Below are 23,074 nucleotides of genomic sequence, written 5' to 3'. Positions count from 1 at the left end.
GTAGGGAGTGTCTAGTACTTAGCCAAGTTGATGGTACAACTTTACATTTCTAACCCCAAGAAGTTCCTTGCTAATATTGAGGTAAGGTCTACGTTATTTGAAAGATTTGGAATGACCTGTTTGACGATTTTGTCTGGGTTGTGTTTAATGTAGTAGGATTCAGTTATTTCTTAGCCATTGAGGTATCTAAAGAGGAATGATTGCAACTAACTCAATTATTATCTGGTGTGTGCAGCAGTAGCTTTAGCGCTTTTGATTTAGAGGAATTATTTTTATGATGTGCATTGTGAGATATACATGGATTCTCCTTGTCTTAAGTATATTATGACCCAGATAGAGCTAAACTCTATATTGCATAGATAGATGGAGTTGTTGAAAAATTATGACATCACTATTCTGTACAATTAAGAAAAGATAAATTTTATAGAGGACACCTTGAGTTGAAAGAGGGGTAAGTATGGGTAGCTCGACTTCTTTTCTGGTTTCTAAGAGGATGTTAGCATAGGACATCTAGTCCTTAGCAAACATGATGGTGCAACTTCATATTTTCTGAGCACGAGAGGGTCCTTACTAATATTGAGGTAAGGCCTACCTTATTTGAGTAGATTCAGAATCACCAAATTCACGATAGGGACTTTGTGTCATCTTTGATTAGGTGTTAAGTGTTAAGTCTAGGAGGGCTACCATAGATTTCAAGTTATATTGAGATATTATGATGGAATTTCTTTTTTGAGGGTTGGTTATATGATTATATTTATATGGTGAGAGGCTCATTGTTTTAGATACTCTATTCAGCTTCTGAGAGCTAACATTTATAGGGATTTGAGGTAGAATTATTAGTGAAGTGACATTAAGAGAGATGTGGTACATTTTGTAGCACATTTCCTATGTTGTCAATAAGGAAAGATCGAGCATTAGAGGCCCAGTGGCCTAATTTAGATATTGCCTATTCTTAAGTAAAAGTTGGAGTAGATCACTATGGACTTTATAAGTGGTTTGTCTCACACTTCCCGTGGACCTGATGATATTTTGGTCATTATAGATTGGTTGAAAAAATCAGCACAATTCCTTTCCATTCAGATGTCCATCAGTGCTGAGAGTTTAGCCCATATCTATCTTCATGAGATAGTTTGTCGATGTGGCCAACCTGTATTAATTACTTTATATCAAGGATTGATTTTCACTTCTATCTTCTAGATAGTTTTTTAGGAGGATTTGGGTACTAAGGTGGACCTTAGCACTGCTTTTCACCCTCAAACTGATGGGTAGTCAAAGAGAACTATTTTGGATCTTGAGTAAATAATCGGAGCCTGTGTTATGGATTTTAGAAGTGAGTGGGAGCAACACTTAACTTTGCTGCATATTACATATAATAACAGCTACCATTTTATTATTGAGATAGCATTATTCGAGGCGTTATATCATACGTTTTGTTCATTACAAATAGTATGGTTCAACATCTATGAGGTCAGACCCCATGGTACTGACTTGCTTTGGGAGCTATTGGATAGATTCAGGGTGATTTTGGATAGTGTAAGGGTAGCCCAGAGTAGGCAGATGGTCTACACTGTTAGTAAACTTCATGCCTTGTTGTTTGGAGTTGGAGATTGAGTTTTCCTTTGAGTATAGCCCATGAAGGGTGTGATGGGATTTGAGGTGAAAGGAATGCTAATACTTAGATATATTAGACCTTTTGAGATCCTTCGCATAGTTTGAGATATTTTTATTAGTTATCATTTACCCATGATTTTGTTATTGTTCATCCAGTTTTCCAAGTTCTATGTTGCAGCGTTACTCACTTGTGTTTCGATGGGACTTTATTCTGTTGGACAAGAGATTAACCTTCGTGGAGTAGTCTGTGTTCATATTAGACAGTGATGTCAGGCAATGTCACTCTAGGGAGATTCAAATAGTTATGTTTTAGTGAAGATACTGCCCAGTAGAGGTGGATACTTTGGAGATCAAGAGCGAGATGCAGGCCTAATATCTCCACCATTTTGACTTTCAGGTTAACCACCTCGTGTGCAGATTTTTATAATTCAATCAGCTCTAACAAATAGATTTTAAGCTAATGGGACCTTTTGTTTTGGTCCCATAGCTTTCAGACTCATTTTTTATTATTAATTGTAAGTTGATAAAAATGGCCCTTTAGTATGGCTCCCAAATTTCATAAAAATGACCCTCGATGGAATATTTTATTGTTCAATTGATTCTGGAATACAAGATTTTATAGGTTAGCATAGTTAATCCGTGCTTAAGGTTTTTCAAAAGAATCCCGAGGGTTCAATGAAAACTTGGAAAAAATTTAAAGTTTTAGCTGGTGTATCCACTAAAGAGGACCTTTGGTCGCTTTAGTGGAGGTCACTTAAAAGGCCATGTTTATGCTTTAGTGGCCTAAGCACTCCATCTGGTTCTCTTAAGTGGATTCTTGTCCTCTAAAGTGGATGCCACTTAAGTGGTAGCTTTTCCGCTTTAGTAGATGTCCAGGCTATCTAGGTACTACTTTAGCGGTGACCGATTAAGCTATCAAGTTCCTACTTAAGAGGAACCTGGAGGCCATTAAATTCATCCCTTTTGCCTGACTTGTCCCATATTTTTCACAAACCTTAAGGGCCTCAAAGCCTAGTGCAATTTTTCACGAATAGTATGTGGAATTATGAAGTCAGGGGGAACGCAGTCCAAATGTTTATCTCAAATTGATCTCCACCCTAATTGCCCACAATTGTTACTATTACTCTTATTGACGTAAAACCTCCTTTTATTTATGCAATATCTAATTACATTAGCAAGCTCTTGATAGATTTTTAGCCTGTTCTACATAGAATCGACCCCAACCTAGTTTGGTTCTATATTTGACCGACGACTGCTTTAGACTTTCTTAGAAGAGTAACTTGGGCTGCGTCACAAGGTCGTAACTTAACTGCCTCTAAAACCACAACCTTGGAGGTCCGCCTAGCTGCCTTCTCATTCCTTCTCTACCTTTTCTTCTTATGATTTTTGTAAGATTTCTTCTCTCTCTTACTCACCCATACAACCGTTCCTCCTCTTTCGATGATCTAATTCTCCGACCATCTCCCCAGCATTGGTTTCCTTAATCTCTTGGGATAAGGTATAGATGTCAGTAACTAAAGAATTAACATCCACTATAAGAGATGATAATAAAGGTATAGGTGTTGGTGGATCTGGTGCTACCTCAACCCTCTCAGATAATACCTTGATCGCTTTCTTAAGCTCGATAAAGTTTTCACTAATATTAGTCAAATATGGGTATTATACTGCATCAATCTTAGCCATTAATAGGTTCTCCAGTCTATCCATCTTAGCCTGCATACACCACGTATTTCAACAATAACAAAGGGTAAAATTCAAATCTCAAGCTTTAAATACAAGAATTGTATAAAAGCATACTCTGATTGAGTTCCTCTAACAACAAAGTAAAACTCAATGTATATCCGGTTGAAACTAATAGCCGACTATGAATTGATCCCAATGGTGCATAATATGAAAAGGCAGCAACATCCAATGTCAATAATTCACTAACTGGAGCACCCTTATAAACATAAAAAATCTCCTATCCTCTAGTTGATGTAGTTAAATTTCTCATATAATTTTATTAGTGCCAAATTTCCAACTTCTATTAGCTAGGTCACCTTATCTAAAATATCTATGGTCGGTACATGATCACTCCATATCAACTATGTAATGATATAGGAGAAATAAAGTATAGTGGTCAATAAGAGAACCCTATCTCCAATCTCAGCTACCTTGATCCACTAGATTTCAACTCAACTTCCAAAACCAAGGTAGTAACCCAAAAAGCATTAGATGCACCCAATGTGTTTTCATTGGTTGTGGGTACAATCTGATGCCTAACAGTGAACTACCAAGATTTGGTGTTGAACTTCAAAATATTCTTGTAAATTAAAGACTTATTCATCCATGGTGTGTTCTCTCCTGGATTTGCAATATGGACCCCAGCCAACTAGAGTGCATCATCTTATAGTAAACACTCAACATCTTGACCTCTTTCCAGTCATTCATTAAAAGCTTGTACTCCCGGGTCTACTAAACTAGTACAAATATTTCTCCAAACAAGGCCTTTGATATTTCTTGAAAGGAGATGTCAACCTCTATATACTAAACCTTAAGGGTGTCATGACTGGGTTTCTTCTTTATGCCTTTCTCTTTGCCTAAAACAGGGTTGTTTTCTAGTGCCGCTGCATATTTGGCATAAAATTTGCACATTAACTCAAGCACATAGTTCTATAGGGGACGAGTCATCCTCCCCAACTCATATCTTTCAAAAACCTTTTGGAGTGATTCAGCCAACACATGGGGTATCTCTTGAATAATCCTTAAATTATTGCCATGGTCTATCATTGAAACCCCATAAATATAATAATCCTTACATTAGGTATCATCCACCTTTTTGGGTCAGCATAACTTTAAACTAGGGATGTAATAGAAACCTCTGAGGATTCACTATTTTACTCTTCGTCCTCTTCTAATAAACTTGAATCTTCCTTAATTTCACCCCCACACTATTGGATGTCTTTCCTTCCTCTTAAGACATGAGAAGTTTCATGGGGATAGCTGCTTCCATGATGGTTGTAAATGTTGTGGCCTTGGATTTTTATTTCTCCGTATCACATCTTCTTGTAGTTCAAGGTGACCATTTTTTGTCTGATTAACTCATAGGAAAGTCCATCTCTGACCCTCTCGAGCTTTCAAATAACTCTTAAAAGCCAACAGTGTATCCTTGGGTGTCCACTACTTTAAAATGTCATTTTTAATAGTGTTAGGGCTTTTGTGAAATTGTACCTATATCGAAAAAGGAATCAATTTCAAAAAGATTTGAATCAGTTTATGAATTTCACTAGACGACCTTTCCTATGATTGATCTATGATGGTATGGTCATATCTTCCTATTTTTGTAAAGGTTCCCCAAAATTACTAGAAATACATGCCCTCAAATGATTGTATTTTACGATCGTACAATGAAGTTACAATCATAATTTTGAATCACAGGATCATCAACAAAGAATTAAGGGTATGTCACATTAAACTATTAATACCACAATTGTACCCATACAGGTCGATCAAGGTATGTTCTCGTATGATAAGCACTTAAAAATTTGACACTAATGCCCCAAAAAAATTATAGCCAATGACTGTATGTTGAAACCAAAATCATATGTTATGTCATGGAATACTCCACACTTAACATATTTCAACTTAAGCATTTGAACCTCCTTGGATCTTAATGAACCACAAATTTTAACAATATTGGGTACTCAAGACTTCCCCATTATTGTTGTAATCAATCAAATCATAGGCTCATACTCAGTCATAATTTAGACATCAAAATTCTTACACCCATTAATGGATAGTTATAGAAATTTGATAGCTGAAATGGAACTTACAAATTTGGTGATTCTTTTTCTTAAGTCAGGTTGAAATCATGGATTTTATTGAAACACAGACCAAATATACAATTTTTTCTTTAAATGTAATTGGCATAATAGAAGTTTGAGTATGAATAATCTTATAATAGGAACTGATTCTTTGGTTAATGTTCAGGTTTTTTTAATTTGAGTATGGTTGGGTTGGGTCACGAAATTATTAAATGAAGGACCTAAGATAAACATGATTGTACGAGTGTGGTAATTATTAATGGTTATAACTTCCTCTCATATCATTGTTTTTTAATAAAATCCACATGACAACCTACAAAACTTAAGGACAATCATGATATGTAACCACGACCATTCCTTAAACTAATAGGTTTGATGCCCATAATGATGACTTGCAGGAGTTTGACCAATCAATGGGTACCACAATCGTGACACATAATACAATTTTGATTACCCATTGTAGGAAAAGTACAAATTATGCAATTCATTGGATATTCATCCATGTTACTCGTACGACTGAACCCACAATCATGAGATATTTCTATTTTTGTAGAATCATCTTATAAGTTCATTCAAAAGTCCATTTCATCATTTAATCTTTCATTCATAATCCTTTAACACGTGACATGACCTAACTCTCATGCCTACAAATACTTTATGAAGGTTTAATTTATCACAAAACCTTATTCTTCCGTTGTTCTTACATAGTGCTCACAAACTAGCCATTTACGTTAAATGAGGAACCACCGCTTCCTTTAATGCGGATTGCACCATATAGAAATACCCTTACCAAAGTGAATGGTCCATACTATTTGGAGATCAGATTGCTAGAAAACAAGGAAATACATGAATTATTAAGTAGAACAATCTTTTAGTCATGTTACAATTTCCTCTTTGCTTGATTTTTTGGTCATGTTACAATTTTATCTTTTCTTTGTGTAAGGTTGTACTATCGTTGGAACAAAGAATGAAATAAAGTTGTTTTATTCATCTTCACCAATTTCAATTTCATTGAATGACTCCATTCTAAATTACCCATTAAATAAATCCATCTCATTCATCTTCGCCAATCTCAATTTCATTGCATGACTCCATTCTAGATTACCCCTTTCCAATACCTATAATTCCTTAATCTCAATTTTAGTAGCCAATTGGCATGCGTTTCCATACACAAAATGATATGGCGATGCACCTATAGGAGTTTTGAATGTTTTCAGGTAGGCCCACAATTCATTATCTAACCTTCTAGCCTAGATTATTCTATTAGCATTCAAAGTTTTTGCCAATATAGACTATATTTTTTGTTTAGTGTCCACAACCTGTGCACTCATCTAAGGATGATAATGTTTTACCACCTTATATTTTACACTATATTGATTAAGTATGGTTTGGAAGAGACATTTGTAGAAGTAAGAGCCTGCATCACTAATGATAGCTCAGGGTGTACAAGATATAAACAAAATTTCCTTCGTTAAAAAAGGTTGTGACGCTCCTTCATTTATTGTTTTGAGGCCTAATTTCTTCCACCTATTTAGACACATAGTCCACATAGACTTAGATGTACTTAATCCTAAGAGATCTCATAAATGGGACTATGAAGTTAATACCCCAAACATCAAACAACTCTAGTTCAAGGATAGTTGTCACTGGAAGTTCATGTTGTTGTGATATGCTCCCTTACATTTGACATTGGTCACAAGCCCTAGTATAATCATGCAGATCTTTTTAAATAGTAGTGCAATAGTAATTGTATTGCAAGATATTATATGCAATCTACACACCTTTATAATTACCCCCAATTGTTGATGAGTAACATGCCTCTAAGATATCATCATATCAATATTAGGAAAACATCTTTGGATCACTCATTTGGACAAACCCAAAATAAGTATGGCTCAACCCAAAAGAACATCCTCACCTCACATATGATCCATTTTTGCTGTCAAAACAACATATCTTCTAGAACTAGACCTCTATAGTTGGCAAAATCTGAAAACCAGGGGATTAAGTCTTGCGATGTAGCACAGACCTACTCGTCTAGAAAAGTATAATTAATTTAAAATTCATTCCCTAGTTTTAGCATTGGATCCTCATTAGGGTATAATAAATGGTCAGCTTCCTAATTATAATCCTCTTTCGATCCTTGACCTCAAAATTAAATTCCTACAATCGAAGTACTCATCTAGTAAACCTTGGCTTCAGATCTTTCTTTGGCATAAGGTATCTTTGAGATACGTGGTTAGTATGCAGATTTAATATGGTGCCAATCAAGTATGGCCAAAATTTCTTGAATGAAAACACTAAAGCAAGCAACTCTTGTTTGATCACAGTGCAATTCTTTTGAGCAAGATCAAGTGTTTTGCTAGCATAATAGATAGGATATAGGATCTTCTCTCACCTTTATCATAGACTACACTTAGCATCCTGCCACTAGCATTGCACATAATCTTAGATGGAAAAGCCCAATATAGAGACATAATAATGGGGTCTAAGATAACTCTTTCGTTTAGACGATCGAATGTTTTTAGACATGCCCCATCAAACACAAATCTTACATCAATCTCTAATAGCTTTCACAATGCATTTGCAATTTTAGAGAATTGATGAATCATCAATAGAAACTTAAATGTCCCAAGAAACTATGAAAGTCCTTCAAAGAAATTGGTGGAGAGAATTTCTAAATCACTTCAATATTCACCTTTTAGACATAAATCCCGTTATTAGAAATCTTATGACCAAGAACTATGCCTTCTTTAACCATTAAATGACACTTTTCCTAGTTCAATACCAAGTTACAGTCCTTACATCTTCATAGAATGTTTGCACAATGTTCCAAACAAGCATTAAATGAGTAACCCATAACTAAAAATTCACACATGAAAACCTTAAAAGTGTTCTCCACAGCATAAAAAATGATGTACATCATATAATGGTGAAAACGGAAGGGGCATTACACACACCAAATAACATTCTCTAAAAGGCATACATCCCATATGGAAAAATTAAAGTGTTATTCTATTGATCTATGGGGGAAATAGATATCTAATTATACCCTGAATAACCATCTAGAAAACAATACCATTCTCTACCATCAAGGCATTCGAATATCTGGTAATTTAAGGCATAAAAAAGTGATCCTTCTCGAAATATGAATTTAGTTTCCTATAGTCGATGCAAACCTGCCATTTAGTGACTAGCCTCATAGGAATTAGCTTATTATTCTAATAAGGAACCGTAGTTATTCCACACTTCTTTGGCACATATTAAACTGGGCTCACCAATTTGCTGTTATTAATTAGATAAACCACACCTGCATCAAACCAACTAATGATCTCTTTCTTCATAACCTCTTACATAGGTGGATTCAATCTTTATTAATTCTCTATTCTAGAAATATAACCCCGCATAATTTTGATTTTGTTCGTAAAAATCAAAGGTGGAATTCCAATCATGAAAGCAACGGACCATTCAATGGCCCTTTTTAACCTTAGCAAAATAGATACTAAGGCCTCAACCTGGGACCCTAATAAATCAGATGGAATGATAACCAACAATCTATTTTGGCTCCCAAAAATACATAACTTAAGTAACAAGGAAAGTCTTTGAACTCCAAAATGGGAGGCTCCTCAATTAATGGTTTGGCATATAGGTTACTCTATTCTTTATATCTATATCCATCTTATTTTGTGTATATATTTATACAACCTTAAAATAATATGAGCACACCATCTCTTTATACTTATGATATGAGCAAAATAGCCATCTATAATTTTGAAGACATCATTGGAGGCCAACGCACAAAGACTCAAGATTGGTGACCTCGAGGAGACAAGAACATGCACGGAGGACCTATTTTAAGAAAAAAATAAAGAAAACCCATAAGTGGAAGATTACATAGGGGATTACCTTCCATGCCAACCTGAGACCATAAGTGCTGAAGCATAACCCCATGCTTTTGGAGCATTGAAGGAACACCCTTCATTAAGGGTATTTTACGAGTTACACTGGTTTGAAAGACACTCCATGGCCGCCTCTTTCATTAAGGGTATTTTTGCTATTTTTCTATCTAATAAGCTAGATTATAAATAGTCTTCTATTTGGTCATTTTCTCCTTAGTTTATTGATGATGAATATTTGACACTTTGAAAGTTCTCCCTCTTTGAGAGTGTAGTTATGAGTTTAGGGCTTGAAAAATCCATCTCTAGTGTAGGGATTGGAAAAGTAGAAATTGTATGTTGTTTTGAAATGGTGGTTCTGAGGTGAAGTTGATTCCCATAGCGGTCACCGTAAGAATATTGGAGTTTGTACTTGCAGATTTTCAGGGTATTTACGTTTTATACATATTTGGGTTCTTGTTCTTCGTAAGTTTGTATGTCCTATTGCCTATCCTTTACTTTTCAAGCAATATTTGTGGTTGTTTCTTGTTAGTGTACTCACAGTTTGTGGGGTTTTTGTGTGGTTGTCTTGTTGTTGTTCCCATTGTTCTCTTGTTGTTATTGTGTTGTTGGCTGGTTTGTGTATTTCGTGGGTGATCCGTTATCAATTCATCAATACCATCACTATCAAAATACATTATTACTGCTGGAAGTGCCTAAAAACTATGTCTTTCCTCAATAGGAACAACCAACTTATTCTTATTTATGGTACACATGCATAACCTTTGGAAGCTTTATAGATAGGCATACATTAAAAATAACTTGATCTTTATTCAACAAAAACATCATCGAATATCCATTAATGAGAAGTGGTATTAGTAATATAAGGGGAACCTCAAAATCAATCTCACTGTCAAGAATTAAAAAGTCAATTGGAAATATGAAAGATGCCATTTTCACTAAGACATTAGATAATATTTTCACAAACTTTTTCACAAAGTGATCTACCATCAGAAGCCTCATAGAGTTCATTTTGGGTCACCCCTACCACAATCACTTATAAACTACTAGCGACATCACGTCAATACTAAAACCCAAGTCATGTAAGGACCTTGTACAATATATGACCTGATAGTACAAGTAATATTGGATCCTAGATCTTTATTTATCTCAATTAGAAATGGAGATAAATTACAATTTCACTATAATGGTACACATTATCCACAAGCTCAAAACTCACTATCCTCTTCTTTGTCACTAGTTACTTTATAAACTTTGCATAGGTCGACATCTACTCTAGATGCTATACAAGAGGGATGTTCACAAACCACGACATACAGTCACAATAAATTTTTGATATTTTCCCTCTTTGACTTTCTTCTTTACTCATTGATTAAATAAAAGAGGATAAGGGGCTTCAATATTTTTGTGACCTCTTACCCTTATCTTTGTTATACTTAACCTATTTTTGCAACTAGAGGTTGTTGAGATCCATCCTAATTTACCATTGAATGCTATACTTCATTATCAACTATATCATCTATGATCACAAGGTCTCTTCTTTTGTGATCAACCATAGCATAGGTGGATCAGTAGTATCCATACCCCTTTAAGTAGTGATAGTCATCATTCTTAGGATTTTGAATGGTGTTTCTTAGGAGTGTGCCTGGTTGATATTGATTTAGTGCGGCAAACATCCTCCCAAATTATTGTACAAGTTGTTCAGTGTGTTTGCCTTAGACTCCACATTTTGGATCATCCATGAAGTGTATGCGCTAATCTCTTTAAGGTATTCTTCATGATTCTATGACCCCTTAACAAATTTCATAATCAATGCTTCCAAACATGAATTCCTACACTTATCTTTATTGTTCCCCAGTGGAAAGTAAAGGTCACTCTTATCTTTATAGTTGTCTTTTCTCTTACAATAACCATCTTTGTCCCTTCTCTTCTCCCTATGCCTAGCTCTATTATAGTTGTCTCTATAATATTTCCAACCTTGATTCCCTTGCCTAGAGTTAAAATTTTATTTATCATACCCTTGGACAAAGATATTTAGCCTCTTTCTTTAAAAGTGAATCCTTATATCTAGAAGCCTTACCTCCTACACCCACTACGCTAACTATTTCGACAACAGCTACCACAAGTTGGTTAGTCAGAAACCAAATATCACTCTTTAGTTATTCTCTTTTTATCCATTGTCTTAGACAGTGCACAAATTTCTTTAAAAGAAACCCAATCTAAATCCTCAACTATTCTCCCTATTGAGGCATTGTCTCATGTAGTGGTCATTTCTCAGCGGAGACTTCAATTACATAAGTATCAACTTATCTATCAACCTCATATAGCATTCTACTACACATACAGTTGTATATGTTCATACAAGTAATGAAGTGTCCCTTTCTAAAAATATATCAATCCCATACGGACTTGGTGTTTAGCAAGTAATCCAATTCTACCATTACTAATGAGACTAAATAGTTGTGATTTGTAACCAAAAAAGAGTTTTTTTTTAATAATTTGAGAGTAATAATAAACAATAACGAGAATATAAAGTGTTTAAAACAACAATAGGGAGAAATACATGGTCAGGGCAATTTAAACAACACTATATACCTACACAATCTTATTGGTTAAGATAATTATCTTGGCTCTTGATTCTCAAAGTTAATAACATTATTATGGTCTTTAAATCTCTAATCATCTATCTAAATTAGCCCCACAACTATGTCATTGATCGAGGATGGGAGAACTAGTTCAAATACATTAGTATTTCATCCTATATTTGAACCAAATGACTCAAATTTGGTATATTCCTATCCTAACTGCTTATCTTTAAATCATCTAAAAGACAAGAACCCAACGCATATGTTTTGTGTACTAATCTAATGTTCCTCCTTTTGGGCTCATAATAAAAATATAGGTGAATAATAAAGTCCATGAGTCAATAGAATAGAAAGTAAAATAACAAAAGTACTATATCCTTTTTTGATAATGATCAGCTGACAACAAGGGACTATGTCCCTAGGTCATCATAGGAATATGCTACTGTCACATGGCCTGCATAATTTGTCGTTTAGTGTAATAAACTGTGTTGGTGAGATAAGTACCATTAGGATACCTGGCTAAATTAGATTTCTTTGGTAATAATTATTATTGTATAAAATGAAAATAATCCTTCTCAACTAGTGAGTTCTTGCAACATCGGAATATAGAAAGGGAAAATAGGCAAAAACTCAATTTTGCAACATTGTTCATGTTCTTGACTTATGTATATATTGAAAGAGTGAGTGTTCTTGAGAAGATTCTTGAGTTTATAATTGAATTACTCATGTTATAAGAGTAATGAATTTTTTGTATGTTCTTGAGAGTGCTTAGCTAGAGTTACATGAGTTCAATATTGGCTAGAGTTAATTAGTATTGAGGAATGTTCTTGGCAGAGTTGTGAAGGTAGGTTTATAATAGAGTTATTGAAAACTGGTGGAGCCTTATGTTAGGTACATTAGAGTCTATAATCAATATTTTGATCATAGTGGACTATTGGGTACTTATGAGGGTAAGCCGTGGTTTTCCCTCCATTGAGCATGGAGGTTTCCATGTTAAATCATTGGGTTGTTTAATTGAAATAAAGCTTTAGGTTCTTTAATGCTTTATTGTTTAATTCCTCATAGTGTGGGCAACCTCCATAATTTTCATCATGTGGCTTTATTAACATCTAAAATAACATATTTTCCATAGGTTCACTGTACCATAATTTAATAATGATTGTACAAAAAGACCTTGAACTCAATAAATCCTAGAAAATCAATCTAAACAATTCCTAATTTAAAACCCTGATCCTTTAACACCTAGAACCAGAGAAGAAGTCACCTTAAGTCCTCAATGAGAACCTGTGTTAACTCTACCTACGGAATATTTTTTAAAAATTCCAAAGCCCCTAACTGAGACTATCTTTGTCAAAACATCATCAACCATTGAAATGTCTGGTATGTCTACCATGATAAAGGATCGGAATTTAGGTTTTAATTCACCTATTGACCAAGAACTCTCTAAATCCAAAGTTCATCCTTCCTCAAAAGAACCAAAATTACCTAAAGACCCTAAAATCCCCATTTCTCCTGAAGAAAAAAAAATACTAAAGTCTCAAAACCTCTACAAGTACTCGGTTGCCCTTCTCCCTCTAAGTCAAACACCATCTTTGCCCAATTATTGTATAAAGAAATACTAGTGAAGAGGTTCATCTTTCCTATAGTGAAAACTGGGTGGTAGAAAATTTTCTTCTGCTTGTATATTATTCCAAGGAACGCTTTGTTAGTGTAAAAGAGAAAATAGTAGGTGAAAATGATAATGCGACAAAGAATGGAGAAATTGTGCTAACTCTAAATGAGTAGATGAGGGGGATGGGGATGAACCACCTGTGAGGTGTCTTCTGAAAAAATAATGAGGCAGTAAAGTCAAGGAGGAAAAGATTGACTCTGGTGTAAGAGTTTCTAGATCCTATTCCACTAGGGGATTTGATAAGAAGTTGCTAGTGGATATAATGAAGACAATCAAGTCTTCGACCACTAAGAGAAGAAAACATAAGAAAGTTGTTGTAGTAGAGGCGGAGATGAATATTGAAGTTGTAGAGGTTAGAGAGGATGAGAACATTGATCCTGATGTTGTTGCAACAAAGGATAAAAAAATAAAAGAAATTTATGTTGCAGGAAGGACCAAGTCCTCCAGTTTAAAGTCTGGTATCCTTGTAAAAAACAAAAAAACACATTGTTGTGAAAAAAAAAAGTCTCTAAGGGGCCTGGTCGCAAGAAGTGAAAAGTTATTGAAAAAAGAATTAAGTAGTTACTCCAAAAGAAGAAGAAAAGAGGAAAAAAAGAAGATTGCGTCTTGAGAGCAAAGGAATAAAAATTTTAAAACTCAAAAAGGATTGTCTGGTTGTTGTTTCATCCAAGGATTTATGAGAAACTTGGCATGGTTGAGTTGGTGGAATAAGTCAAACACTAGAGATAAGTTGAAGTAAGAGAATTCTATTATACAATGGATTTTTCAGATGATGGGTTATGCTTGACTTCCCAAGTGCAAGGAAATCAAATTATACTGGATGAAGAGTCTCTAGAAAAAATCCTAGATATGCCTATTATAGGGGTGAGGACTGATGTAAAGTAGCAAGCCTCAACTGAGTTCATGATGGATGTTGCTAAGGTAGGAAGAACATCAATAACTGGTGTAAGAAAGAATTTCTTACAAGTGAGTTTCTGTTAGAGTTTTAATTTGTGAACAAGGTCCTTTTGAACAATCAAAGAAAAAGACCATTGCCTCTGCTATTGATATGTTCCGGATTGAGTGTTTGAGAAAATTTGAGTTGATAAGTCTCCATGCTCTAATGTTACATCACATGCATTAGGTCATTCATGAGAAGAAGGAAAACATGGGATTACTTTTTGGTACTTCTTGAACAAGGTGATTGATCACTTTAGAATGGTTGGGAGTAAAGGGACTGTAGGAACATTCAAAAATAACTTTTATCTAACAATATTGTTGGAAAATAAATGCATTGAAGGAAAGGTTGGAACTTTCTTCAAAGTGCCAGAGTTATTGGATACTCAAGAGAATTTAAGCAAGGAAATGGAGGAGATGAGGATTAAGCTAGCTACTAATGTTGCTGATATAGTGGACTTGAAGATGCAAAATTAAAAGTTATCCTCATAGGGACCAAGTGCTCTTAAGGAACATGTATTAAAAATGGCAAAGCTCAAGACCAAGATTGTAGAACTCACTCAGGAAATTCAAGATCTAAATGAGAAAGTTACAGTCCTAACTAAGCAATCGTTGAATGCTCTTATTGTAGAGAGATCTAGAATGGAGTTGTGTTTGAAATCCTTCTCCCCTAAGTCCTTCTCTACCTAAGTCCTATCACCCCTATGTCATTTTGTCATCCTTGTATGCCAGTCTCTTATGAATGATTGAATCCTTTTCTTATGTATTTCTTGTTTCTCTTCTTTATCTTTAAATTTGTTCTTCAAGATCCTATTTCCCCAATGGCCATGAGTTAACTAACTTGTCCGTATTTTATTGGACACGTCTCAAAACCAGGGCTTTTTATATGGGCATCTCAAGCCCAACAAGGATGGGAGATCGCCCCGTCAACCTAACCTAACCATCACATCAATCCACAAGCATCGGATGAACTCCTAACGTATAAGCAAGAGAGCGGGGACATGACTAATAATCATAACTTAAGAATGTCTAGCCATTTATTAATATCAACTTTCAACATCCAATCTACCCAAGTCCATAGTTATCCACAAGCCTCTATAAATCCGAAGTCAATAATAGATAGGGACAAGCCCCCGACAATAGCAAAACAAAATCCAAAATAAGTCTCAGACAGAAGCTAAGAAGATCATTAAATGTGTTCCTTCTTAAGGATTGAAGATCACCACTTTGATGTCAACACTCAAACCACCCGAACACTTAATCACTGCACATGAAGAGAAGAGGATGCTCTGGCCCCTGTGTCACATGGGGAAATAGTGTCCAGAGACGGTTAGCAGTTGGAGCGCTATCATGTAACTTAAGGGTAAGGATAAAATTGTGTCATTACATAATACCAAGTAAAACCATCATAAGTCACCATATATATGGACATAGAAATGTAAATACATATGTATACATTAAGTGTCAAAAGATAACAGGGCCTTAAAATGCATTTCGAAGCAATCAAGCATGAACTATGAAGTAGAGAACTATAACCTTCCACCGCTTAGGTAATATCAAGAAAGAGAACTCTAAACTTAGTCCATGTTATTAAGAAATTAGACTCTAACCACAAGCCTTTTATAATTCAAGTAAACTCTAACCATACACCATTTCATTAGACAAGTGGACTATAACCACAAGCATTTTCTATTACACAGGTGGACTCTAACCACAAGCCATTTTGTTACACAAGTGGAATCTAACCATATGCATCGTACTCATTACTAGTCAACATTGGGACTCTAACCCTTTTTCCATGCAGTCACATCACACCATTCACATTTAGGGACTCTAACCCATTCAACCATTTCGAGCCATCAAGGCCACAATTTACCATCATACACGACTACAAGGTCTTCATGAATCATGAATCAATCCATCACATTAATAAGCCAACACATTATTTTCAAATATCATTGTAGTCAAATTGTTATCATCAAGAACTTTATTAAATTACTTATTAGAACTCTTACACCGAGCTTTAGTTCATACATATTTCAATTTCATGTTAGGGACTCGAACAACTTTCTAACTAATCAAACCACCAAGGGAACTATTTAAATAATTACATAGCCAAGTATTCCTTTACAGGATCATTTAACAATCATTCTTACTCATTAAGCCATTTCCTTAGGTTAAATCACTATCAACAAGTAACAAATTATTTCTAGTAGACATTTTCACAAACACCTTGAGGGTGTACTCATACCATGACCAAAACCAAACTGAAAACCATCAATATTAGGTTTACTCTTTGCCCATTTGTTAAATCACAATCAACAAGCACCCACATGTGCAAATCATCAGAAAAAACATGTATAATCACAAGTTTATACAAGAGATAACATTACCCATCACTATACATCAAAACTCTTAACATTTGTTCAAAACCCATAATTAATGATTCAAAAACCATGTTTAAATAACATGTTATTTGAGAAATAGTGATAGGAGAAAAGTTGAAGGTCTTTTACAAGAAGATTCACAGAAGGATACTTAGTCTTCAAGTCTCTAGATGGCCTCTTTGATAAGCCCTAGCCCCAATCTTTGTTGAGGAGTTTTAGGGAGGATTTAGGAGTTTTTTTTATCTTGTATATGTAATGAATAAAGGGCCAAAAGATGTTATGGCGAGGGTTGTACAGGTTTAGGTTTAGAGATGTGTAAATAGTCCTCAGTTAAAGGCTGTAAAAGTGAACTCCCATGAGGGTACAACTCCATGGCTAAACCGTACCATAGGGTACGAGTGGTACCTTAACTTGTACCCTAGGTGTCACTATGGACCCCTAATCTATCCAACATATGACCATACATGCATGAATCATACCCAAAGGTAGTGGTACCAAGTAACCTATACCCTAGTCAGTGACCACTAGATCAAGACCAACACTTCATACAACTAGGTTGTATACAACCCATTTCCTAACATACGACTTGGGAGAGGCTAAACTGTATCTTTGATAGTATGTTATCAACCTGAAATTTGGTATAGTAGTAGAGGGGAGAGTACTAGTCATACCCTATCATATGAATGGTATGCTAAATTCGTACCCAACCCAAAACCTCACAACTTGGTAAAATTTCTAAGCATCCTAAGCCTAGATGTTTAAATTCTCCCCCACTTGGATCATTCATCCTCGAATGATGGATAAGGCATGCACAAGCATGTGTTATCACATTATTAAACATCAAACTAACCATTAACAAAGTTAGAACACAAAGAAACACATTAAATATAAAAATAATGCCATGATTAGTATCAATTATCTATTCATTCAATTAACTTTTGGACTCTAACCCATTATCTATCAAAACACTTGCATAATTCAATATTTAGGGACTTGAACAAAAGGCCTATGAAAGACATAATACAAGTGAAAAAAATTAAAACATACCTTAATCTTGAGTTTCTGGAATGGAAAACAGATGCAGATACTTGGACTACACATCCTTTTCCTCTTCCCAAGTAGCTTCCTTGGACTTTTGGTTCCTCCATAGGACCTTTACCGAAGCTACATATTTGGTTTGCAACCGGAAAACTTGACGATCTAAGATCCTCACTAGGACATCCTCATAGGAAAAAGAGTCTAATATACCTACATCTTACCAAGGAACAATCAAAACAGGATCAGCCATAGATTTTTGCAACATGGACACATGGAATACCTTATGGATGGAGCTCAAACTAGAGGGAAACTCTAACTCATAGGCAACATTACCAACCCTCTTTGAAATCAAATATCGGCCAACATACCGGGGGCTCAACTTCCCCTTTTTACCAAACCACATTACTCTCTTCGTGGGAGATACCTTCAAGAATACCAAATTGTCAACATTAAATTTTAAATCCCAACCACTTATATTTGCTTAGAACTTTTGTCAACTTTGAGGGGCTTTTAACCTATCACGAATCACTTTCACCTTTTCAATGGTTTGGTGAATCAAATTGGGTCAAAACATCATACCCTTACCAACCTTATACCACACTATAGAAGATAAATATCTCCCACCATAAATGCCTCAAAAGGAGCCATACCAATTATAGAGTAGTAAGTATTTTTTAACCAAACTCAATCAAAGACAAATGGCCATACTAACTACCACCTTAATTAATCATACAAGCACGCAACTTATCTTCAAATATTTGGATAGTCCTCTCTTCTTGTCCATCCATTTGCTATTTGAAAGGGGTCCAAAGGAACAGCTTAGTTCCCAAACCTTTCTAAAATGAGTTTTAAAAATGATAACAAAATATAGTACCACGATTTGAGATCATAAAAATTGGAGCAGCATGCAAATTAATATCTCCGTAAGATGCAACTTAGCATAATCATCCTCCAAATAACTAGTCTTTACCGACAAGAATGAGCGGACTTAGTCATTCTATCAATAATGAACCAAATAGAATCATATTTATTTTGAGACCGGGGAAGACTGGTGACGAAATTCATATTAATCACTTCCCATATTCATTCAGCAAACTCTATCTCTTAATATAAACCACTTTGTCTCAAGTGCTCAACTTTCACTTGTTGACACACCATACACATAGCCACATAGCTAGCCACACTTGCTTATTGTTATTGCACCAATAAAACTCCCTAAGATTATGGTACGTCTTTGTAGAACCGAGATGAATAGCATACTAAGACCCATGAACCTCGGCCATAATTAATACCCTCAATCCATTGACATCTGGAACACATAGCCTACCTTGGTACCTCAAGATTCCATCACCGCTAATCACAAAGTCAACAACCTTTTGTTGACCCACATTAGTCTTAATATTCATCATGTTGGGATCCAATATTATCTTTTCCCTTATCTAAACCATAAGAGATAACTGGGACATCGAATTCACAAATGCACCACCATCCTCCAAGTTCATGATATAATTTTTAAGACTGACCAATTAGTTAATGTCCTTCACCAACTCCAACTTATCATCGGCAACATAAGCCAAACTCTCCATGGATAACCTACTAAGAGAATTAGTAAAAATATTAGGTTTAATGATATCGTAGTAAAGACTTCTATTATATTCCTTTAGCAATTGAAGCCATCTTCTTTGTCTGAGATTCAATAACTTTTGAGTTATCACATATTGTAGGCTCTTATGATCAGAAAATATGTTAACATGGACCCCATAGAGATAGTCACGCCAAATCATCAAGGCAAAAAACCATGGCCAATAACTCCAAATTATGAGTAGGGTAGTTCTTCTCATGAACTTTTAGTTGCATAAAAGCATAGGCCATCACCCTACAATGTTGCATCAAAATCCAACCAAGCCAAACATAAGAAGCATAAAAATATACTAAAAAACCATCATTTCCCTCGGGCAAGGTCAAGACTAGAGGTAAAGTAAATTTATTCTTCAACTTCTCAAAACTATGCTTATACGCATCCGACCATAAGAACTTGGCCTTCTTCTGGGTCAACTTAGTCAATGGGGCTGCTATCATCGTAAAACACTCTAAAAATCTCAAATAATACTACCTAAGACCTAACAAGCTCTAAATATCGATTGGAGTCATAGGTCAAGGACATTTCTTAACTACCAAAACCTCTTATAGATCTACCATGATCCCTTCACCAGAGATAATATATCCAAGAAAGGTCTCAATATTAGACCTAAAAAAATACTTTGAGAACTTGGCATACAAATAATGGTCTTTCAGGGTTTGCAACACTACACGAAGGTGATCTACATGATCCACCTCACTTATAGAATAGACCAAGATTTTGTCAATGAAGATAATGAGAAATAAATCTAAAAACAGATAGAAGACCCTATATATTAGATCCATGAATATTGTCGGGGCATTGGTAACCCTAAAAGACATGTCTAGGAACTCATAGTGATCATACTGGGTCTTAAAGGAAGTCATAGGGATATCCACTTCCCTAATATTAAGTTAATGATAACCTGACCTATGATCAATATTAGAGAAACACTTCGTACCTTGAAGCTGATCAACTAATTCATCGATCCTAGGAATAGGATATTTATTCTTTATGGTCACTTTGTTCAACTGACGATAATCAATACACATTCAAAGGAAACCATCCTTCTTATGCACAAACAACATGGGAAAATCCCAAGGATACATGTTAGGATAGATAAAACCTTTATCTAAGAAATTCTTCAATTTCTCCTTAAGCTCCATCAACTCAATCAGAGCAATTCTATAAGAAAGGATAAAGATCGGATAAGTGTCTAAAATCACAAAATCAATTTCCCTATTTTGACAAATACTAGGAAGGTCATCAAGAAAAACCTCAGGAAACTTATTAACCATGGGAACTGATTCTAGAGAAGGACCTCTCGAGTTAGAATTTTTAAATTGGATAACATGATACAAAAACCCCTTAGAAATCAACTTTTGGGCTCTAAGATATGAGATGAACCTACCCTTACGTACTAAAGAACCCCATTCCCATACAATGGCTAGCTCATTAAGGAATTTAAGTTTGACCCTATGCGTTTGAAAATCCAAGAAAGCATAGAACGAATGCAACCTATCCATTATCAAAATAATATCAAAATCGACCATGTTAACTCTATTAAGTCTACCAAAGTTTCTTAACTACTAATAGCTACCACACACCCCTTATAAACTATTTCAAAAACCATATTCTCCTATCAGGGTAGAAAAGAAAAAAGAAATTGACAGACACTTAAGAACAAAACCAAAATGCACTGCCATAAATAAGATTATATAAGAAAAAGTGTACCCTAAATCAATCATATATATACACATCATAGGAGAAAAGTCTCAACAAACCCATAACAGTATTCGAACATACCTTAGGATCCTGGAAAGTAGAAAGTGCATACAAATAATACCAGCCCAGGCCAATTCCAAAAATAGAATTAGAAGAAAAAGCAGCACCCTTTGGTGCTGGAGCAGGTCACGTAGCAATAGGGTCCCTATTGGCCTAAGAATCCACTTGAGAGGGGCACTTTCACTGCATGTGACTAATATTCACTCATCTAAAGAATTTGTTCCTCCCCTTCTCACATTGCCATGATGATGCTAACCACAGAATCTAAAAGGAGGATAGGATGGAACCGACAAAGCCACACTAGTTTTAAATTGGTCACCCTATTCCTAGAATCCACCATAAAATAGAGACTGAATATCACACGATATCCTCAAGTATGGAGCACTAGCTGAGGAGAATGAATTAAAACTCCCCTACTTCTTTCTTAGCCACCTATAACTATCTCCTTCACTTTGATAAAAAGGACTAAATCGCTTTCACCTTTTGCACAACTCATCCTATTTCTTTTTATCTTTCTCTACTTGTTTTATGTATATCACCAATCCAGATATATCCATATCTTTGATCCATAAATCTTTCTGAATCTCAAGGACAAACTCACGAGATAATTTTGAGGTGATCATCCTTATCTGGGCTTATATATATTACACCATCTCTGGAGCATATTTACACAATTAGTAAAACTTTATGGCATGCTCTGTGTGTGAGAAATTTCCCCTTGCATTAATTATAAAACTCCTCCTTCTTTGATTTCCTAAACTCTAGAGGAAAAAACCAATCGATAAAAGCATTAGTGAAATTTTCCCTCAATGATGACTCATCATAAAACACCCTAGTTTTCTGGCATTAGAAAATTTAATAGATTTTTAGGGTCTAGAAAGTGTATGACTAGGGGAAATGACTAAAACACTGAAATACGAGTGGTATGGATTTGTCTTATGCTGACCAATATTGGTTATTATATTGGATTTAGTTTCTTAAATGGGTACAACTTGGGTGGTATGAGTCATATAGCTAGATATGGGTTATCTGGTTACTTTACTTAATCTTAGTCTTGGTAACTTAAGTTGGATCTAAGTATGTGTAACTCACCAAGATTCATCATTCAGGCTATGAATCATACCATAGACTCATATGATGGGCAGTGTTCAATCCTTTTTAGATTTTATTCTTCCAGTAGTATAGATCATGGTTACCAGTTGTATGCATGGATACAACTTGGGTTAGGGTGAGTCATACCTTGGACAGTATTGGGTCCAAGTGAGATATCTTTAGGTACGAGTGGTGGGTACCATTTGTATTGGAGAGTACGACTTGCATGGAAAATTGTATCCCTCTAATGAGATTTCAGTAAAGTTTAAGTGAGGGAAATCTAGACATTAACATACTTAAATTAATAACGCCTCATGAATTTTAACTCACTTGGAGTATTATTTCCCTATTATTCTATTCATTAAAACCATGATAAAATTTTGTATTCCTCTCTAAAGTTTTTGGGCAAAGGAAGTTAAGATTTATCTTAAGGATTAATTTGGGACTAGTGTTAGTGGTTTCTCTTAATAATCTTCTTGGTTTAATGCATGTTTTCTTCCCTCATTTTTATTTCCAACTAAAGACATGGTTTTATATAATGTTTTTGTGGTTTGATTATTGTATAGTTTTGTGTTTTCAAATATAATATGGGTTTTTGGTTATACATAATGGGTTATGGTTTTCCAATGTTTTAATTATGCTTTATAGTGG

This window comes from Capsicum annuum, chromosome 8, assembly GCF_002878395.1.
Source record: "Capsicum annuum cultivar UCD-10X-F1 chromosome 8, UCD10Xv1.1, whole genome shotgun sequence".
Lineage (NCBI taxonomy): Eukaryota > Viridiplantae > Streptophyta > Magnoliopsida > Solanales > Solanaceae > Capsicum > Capsicum annuum.
The sequence above is the reverse complement of the archived record's forward strand: the minus strand, read 5'-3'. Positions refer to the sequence as shown.